This window comes from Mytilus galloprovincialis, chromosome 7 (genome assembly GCF_965363235.1).
Source record: "Mytilus galloprovincialis chromosome 7, xbMytGall1.hap1.1, whole genome shotgun sequence".
Classification (NCBI taxonomy): domain Eukaryota; kingdom Metazoa; phylum Mollusca; class Bivalvia; order Mytilida; family Mytilidae; genus Mytilus; species Mytilus galloprovincialis.
Window position 1 is genome coordinate 54186818 of NC_134844.1, and position 7689 is coordinate 54194506.

Here is a 7689-nt window from a genome sequence, read left to right on the forward strand (position 1 = left end):
ACGAAAATGATGATTTTTGACGTTTTCACTCATAAAAAATGGAAGAAAACAGTTGAGATTTTTCAATTTTGTTTCTTATGGGTTCATATGTAAACCATTAAAAAGTTGACCCTCTAAACTGTTTTAGTAAGCGTAACACAAAAATGCTCATTTTCAGAAAATCTAGAACTGAAAAAATAAAACAAAAATGCTCATAGAGTCCGCTTTCTATACCGCAATCCACACGACAAAACTATTTTGTGAAAAAACATTGCAATTTATTAAAATTTAGCATTTTCTCAATTTATTCATGTCCTGATACTGTGCTGGTGGGTCCTGTCATTGTGCTGGTGGGTCCTGATACGGTGCTGGTGATTTTGGATAAAAAGTTGGTCATATTTGAAACAAATGTTACAAAATCAATAAAATTGGGCAGATAATTGTTGTCAATAGGATCTATGACTCCTATTTTAGCTCTTGTGCATCCATTTGGCTGTTTAATATGTGTTTTCAAATGATCGTAACTTGTATTACATAATTACATAAAAGGGCAACATCTTTCGTCCAATATCAAATAACAATATATAGTATCTAAAATAAGAATAGTTTTGTTAAGATATTAAATGCCCCTTACATTGATGCTTCAACAATGATCAAAGCCCATGCCGCATAGACATGTTTGTTAGCGCTCCGCATACCCCTCCCCACTTCCACCCAACCAACCCTCCTCATTTCCTCCTTCATTGTTACAGTGGTGTACCAACACAACAATTTATCACATAAAATAATAACACAAAGACACACATTATTGAACAACGAATGCTCGCAGGTACTGAAAGCTAGTTCAAAGCCGCATTTTCAACTAATAGATAAACCATGTTCTCATATACAAAAATCCCAATCGTGTCGATTAAAAAAGGTTCAAAACTTAAGTTCACATTTTAATGTTTGATGAAGCAGAACTTTAACAGTGTGCAGTGAATCTTGTGCTCACAACCGTTATTGTCATAATTATGTTTACATAAGACTTAAGGAATTAAGAAGGTACCAAGAAATATTTTACAGTTCAATTTAATGTTCATGAATGGAAGGAAATGGTATGGAAGTTTACATAGGACAAAAAGAAATTGATAGTATTTTTTGGCGAAAGACTTAAACGCTTCTTTGCATTATATAGTACAGCTCTTCTATAAAAGCATGCTAAAAAAAACTTTGATTGACTTGCTTGCTATGTTTGCTTGGATGTTTTCAAACAATAGGTAGGCGGAGTTTCAATAAATACTGGGATTTGATTGGACAAATACAAACTGACAGGAATTGAAGTTAATGTTTGTTGTCCAAACAAATTCTAGTATATAGTAAACAGACTACTTACCTGTCGTTTACAAACATCCAAACAATCATAGCAAGCAATTTGATCAATGGTTTGCTTTGCATATATTTATAGAAGAGCTGTAAATTCTAAAAAAAACATTCTTGTTGTCGTAGATGGTTAAATCCTCAACAAAATCTCAACAACTTTGTTGGAACGAATAAAGGTTTTAAATTAAATTTTCGTGGACTTTTTAGCTTACACCTTGACGAGGCATGTTAGCTGTTCGTATGCTGTTGCACCTGACGCACGGAAACTTTCACATTTCCATCTTCTTTTCTGAAATATTTTACCCAGCTCATACTTGACAGGATTGTTATCCTAGTAAAAGGTGTAACCAATGAATTGAACACAAGTTAAAAATTCCACAATACTATATAATTCATTTCATGTGTCAATTTGTTCGAAAAAAGTCGAAGAGAAGAGAGTTTTTTTAATGTCATGATTATCTGTCGCTTTCTAGATCTATGCTTAGCATTTATTCCAGATGACATGGACTCCACACCCTGGTGACCCTGCTGCCTTTCATAACTTTATCCGTATACATATATTAATAGATAAACAAAAGGCTGCAACTGGTATTTTTGTATTTAACATGATTCGTTGTAACGAGAATATTTGTGGTGAATGGAAACTGTGAGGGTCAAAATCTTAAATTGCTTATAAATGTTGCTGGACCCAGTTTCGTTATCTGATCTGAATTTTCTGAAATGTGCAAGGTAGATAGACATTGGCCTTTTGATTTTTTTTACTCGGTAAGTTTTGCCCTAATTGCTTGAACTTTTGCAATATTAAAGCCGATTTCAATTAGTGTGTAGACAAAGGGTTTATCTTTGGTTATCTTGCTTGCTGAACAGAAAAGTCATTGTTAGGTTATGTAAACTACCCTACTTTAAGAGTAGACTAGTCCGACAAATGACACATCTTTCTGTCTGTAGGACCAGGCTACTTCGAAAGGAGGGTAGTATACCTTACCTAACAATGACTTCACGGTTTAGCTAACAAGCAAGCTAACCAAAGATTTTACATTTGCCTACATACTCAATGGAATCGGCTGTAACTAAAAACTCGAATACATTTTAACAGACAGTGGTTATGTTTGTTGATAAATATTGTTTTTCCTAGATTCACTCTTGAAAAATCATTTGGTAACATTTGGTCAAGTAATTACAGAAAAGATCTTTTTGTAATTGCGGACGCCAAGACAATACATGAACCTCACACGACCCCTCGACACAGGTGAGCTATATATGATCTTGTAGCGATTCGGGTTGATAACCAGTTGAAATTAAGCCAGTTGTGTGTGTGTGTAGATTTGTATTGTTTTAAACTGTTATGACCTTTTAAAGTTAAATGTAGGTGTTTAATCTAAGAATTTCTTTTTTAAACTTATATACTTGTTTTATACTCAATTGGTAGTATGAAGCTACGAGATATTTTAAAATTGACATATTCTAGTCTGCCCTTTCATAAAATAGTGATTTTTTTTTTAGTGTTCTATCGAACTTTCGAAAAAAATTACCTGATAACCGTTCCGACAAAAAAATTAAGTTGAAAAAATCTTACAGATACAGCAAGTGATTCTTAATAGCTATAAGATACATTTTTCTTTTAAAATACAACTTTTAAATCTTACGGGAAACTATTCCAAGCTTAAAACTTTCACTGTAACCTCGCTCTAACTTACCCCCCCCCCCCCCAAAAAAAAAAAAAAAAAAAAAAAACCAAAACCAAACAAACAAACCCGAAATACTATAATAATTGTCATTCTTATAGTCAGCACTAAATTGTTCACAAACAAATGTGTTTTAAGCTGCTAAAGACATATGATTCAAACGATCAGAAAGTCCTTTGTTCTATATTTTTGCTCTCCATTTTTATACAAAACCTTTTACATTTTTATCTTATGGGTTATTGTTGAAGGTCGTACGATGACGTATAGTTGTAAACACATACTTCCTTTGGTTTCTTATGGAAATTTGTCCATTGACAACAAACATACCACATCATCTACTTTATATAAGTATTGTATAAATTACAACGTATTTTGGTGATCTTGCAAAATGATCGTAATCCCGAAAATCGTAAACATATTTTCTTATCTTAAAAGGGGGCAAGAAGGGTTTCATTTTCAGGCCAAGAAATAAGATTACAGTTAATTTAAAAAAAATAAAAAAAATAGGGGTATTCTTTCTCTCAAAATAACAGTAAACAGATTCACAACAATGTCAACTTCAAGAAAGCAGACAACAGTTAATTAGTCAATAGCAGTACAGCATCAATGATCTTGAATATTTGCCACTTTTAACTAAAATATAAAGGCACAGAACCAGGACATATGAGCACAGAACCAGGACCGTTTTTCTTATCACCAGCACAGCGTCAGGACAATTCCGTTTAACGAACTTGCACGACTTTTGCAATATAATATTGTTGTAATATACTTTGCATGGTACTTATGACGCATCAGAGAAAAATTAAGCAACAAAACAGTCGTTTTATTGCCGTTCTGATACAATGTAAACAAACCCACCAGCACAGAATCAGGACCCACCAGCACCTGACAGGACCAAATTACCAGCACAGAACGTTCTCTCGCAGGACAACCATACCCACCGTGAATAAGCTGTACATAAACTAAATAATTGTAAAATTTAAGCGATTTCTGTAATTTAGTTATTTTTTTATTTCTATATTACAACTATTTCTCCTATTAGTTCAACAGAAAATAAGGACATTAACAAAAATGTATGCTTCTTTCGAAGGCAGATTGTGAGCGTAAATGAACGGTGACCCCATTTTTTTATTTCATTTTTCTATTAAGTATAAGATAAAGTTCATTTATAGAAAAATATATAGAAATCCTATATTAAATTAAAAACCAATTGTTCAGAGAACAATTGAAGGTCTTTCCATCAAAACAATGTATTTTGATATGAAAAATTGTGAAACTAAGTTTAAAATGTCATTTTAATCGTCAAATGATAGCTCCTAGTAAGCTGATTCCAAAAATATATTGTTTCCATACATTTTTTTTAAATAAGGGAGATAATTTGTTACTTCCGGTTTGAAAAATGTTACTTCCGATTATATTTGAATATTTACTTGACACTGATTCCAAAAATATCTGGTTCTATATACTTTTATATTAAAAAGTACAAAAAAATAGCTATTTCCGGTTTACAAAAGGTCACTTCCGGTTGTTTTTTACAAGGTTAAATGGTTTGATATCTTTTTCTAAAAGTTGTATATCTTTATCATGTATACATATAGAATAAAAGCAAAGGTCAAAATCTAGAACGTCAAATTAAGCTATGACCTTGAGATCAGTTTCAAGGTCATAAACCAAGGACCTCAAATCAAAAGACCATAGGTCTTTATTATATTTAGTTAATGAGTTATATCACCAAACGCGTATTTTTAAATACAAGAGGGGAGAAAACTCCCTTTTACATTCAACGTACGCTTGCAATCAAAATTTACATCTTACGACATGTCGCAACTAACAATTTAGTAAAAATAATTTGTTGATATCTTATACAGTCTTTGGATATAAGTGAAAATAAGCCAAATTCAAATATTAGAATATGACCTTGACCTTTGACCTTGACCTAATTTTCATTTTTTGGGACCAAGGACCTCAAATCAAAAGATCCTAGGTCTCTATCACTTATGATTTATAAGATAGAAATTCATATCACTTATATCAGATGCATAAGGGGAAATAACTCTCATATGGAGCGGTCATATCGCTTCGGTCAAAATAGGACAAATCATGCGAAGGATATAACGAGCAATTTTGTAAAATAAATTTGTCATAATCTTTTACGGTTGCGAAGGAGATGCGCTAACAAGGAAAACAGTGTTTGGGGAGATAACTCCTACAAAGAAAAGTATTCGTTTACGCAGGGTAAATTTCAAAAGTGCATAAACTGTTCGATATCATATACCAAATATCTAAGCGACATATTGCGAAACAAATGTTTATCGCAAGAACAAAATTAGGCGGAAGAAAAAAAAAAATAATCAGAAGAAAAACAATAGGTCTTTCCACAGAAAAGTGGAAAGACCTAATTAAAAAAAATGATTTAGACCCGCGAGCCCCCTTAATAACTATATTCAAATGATTTTTATTAGTCTGTTAGTTCAAATTTAATATAGATAGTAGAAAAATTGGTTAATTGCATTATTTACATGCAAGATGTAAATTATAGACTTTTAATAGCCTTGATTTTGATACATTAGTTGTGTTTGGAATAATCATTTAATTTTACATATACCTGTTCAAACGAAATAAAAAGAATACCGAATAATGACCGTCATGTTATATTAGTGCCACCGTTGACCGTGTGTTGTCGTTCCGCAAATGGTGGCAGTAAAATAACCGAAATCAACTCGGCACATTTTGTTTTAATTGAATTGATTTATATGACGGTGTGTCTTTAGTGGCGCAGAAACGTCTAAACCTGCATCCGAATTAGATCGGCTCGTGTTGTTCTATCTGTAATGTTTTCTGGTCATAATTATAGTAGACCATGGACTGTTAATGTGGTTTATTTTTACACTATTTTCTGTTTTTAATAATTTTTATGGTGTTGTAAAATGTTTAAATTTACTAAAAGTGTTGGTTACCTCCTTGTGATTTCCTGTTGACTGTAGCTGGAAAAAGATCATATTAACAGAAAACCAGAATATAATCTAGTCAGTTTCATGTACCTGAATCAGATATAGACCGATGCTATATGTTTTTCACATTAATATAAGTATAAGTATAACAATTGAATAGATTGTAACATAAATTATAATCGAAGACTATCAGTATAAGATATGGATCAAATACAATTTAAAAATAGGTTACAATAATTACAAAATGTACATTAGATGTATGCTTCATTATAATACTGTATTCTGATTGGCTAACTGCACATCACGTGTTATTCCGTAAGCAGTTGCATTGCTCAATACAACTTTTCATTCATGGTAACACGTGGTCCAACAATAAAGTGCACAGGTGAATTAAATAAAAAAAAAAATATAAAATTCGTGTTTTCATAATCATAGCTAAAAAATGTAATTATAAGTATTGAATGCTTCTTTTTGTAACTTTATAGGGTTGTAAAAGCGTTGACCGCAGGCGTGCGGACATTTTTAGAATGAAGCGCTTCCGCGCTTCATACAAAATGTACTTCGGTCAACGCTTTTACACCCCAATAAATTTACAAAAAGAAGCATTCAATTCTTAAATAAAACAACAAGACGAAAAGACGAAACATATGAAAAGCATGTAAACAACCATATCATAACAATAGAATGCAATACAAAAGCTTTTAAACCAAGAATTCAAAGTGATGCGGTTGAAATCTTCCCTATACCATGCGAAACTTTTTCGCGTCCATCGTGTTACCGAATTCGTAAATGTTCTTACATGAAATAACCATCTACATCAAATTTTCGTTGCATTTTTTCTCAGGAACAACGAGTCAGAGCTTTATGAAATTTTGTATTAAGCTTCATGTCATCATGTTTTTCAGAGGGATTATTTTCCCATCTATTATGGATTTCTTGAAGTTTCTATTCAACAAATACTTGACACGCGGGCATCATTTGTGAGCAATACCTTAAGGTACATAGATGAAAAGGGTGTGTAATACATATAGTCAATGTGGCACCTCAAATGCTGAGTTGCCGGCTATTTCACATCCTAGTACTAAAGAACTCTCTTGAAAAGCATTATGTGACTATGAATACCAATAAAATGGAAACCTTTCAACAAAGAAAACCCCGTTAAAGAAGAATATACGTCAACATTCAATCTTCAATTATAAATATGAACGTCCAAGCGACATACAAGTCTCAAAATATCTCAAACTCTATACTCAACAAATTGTGACTTGAATGTAGAGTTGTCTCATTGGCACTGATACTACATCTTCGCATTAATATTTATAGCTGAATTAAAAGTGAGACTACCAAAATTATAACTCTATCGAAACTGCAATCCTATACTGAAGAGATGTAAGATTTTTGCATAGTGAAGTTTTATTATTAAGTTGCGGTATTTGTATTAATATTTACCCGGTTTGTAAGACGGCCAAGCTATTTACTATTTATCCTCACACTGAATGCGCATGTCAAGTCTTTTAGTAAAACGCAATCTACAACCAATTGTGTATTACCATGATTACCAGTTATAGGTTTAATTACTTTGTACCTTAAAGTATTCAGCAAATGCCAAATATTTTAGATTGAGATAAATTTAAAAGACTAACGAGTCAACATTGGTCTAGATTGCAAATGATAGGACTATTTTATTTATGCGGATGAGCTGATGATACCCA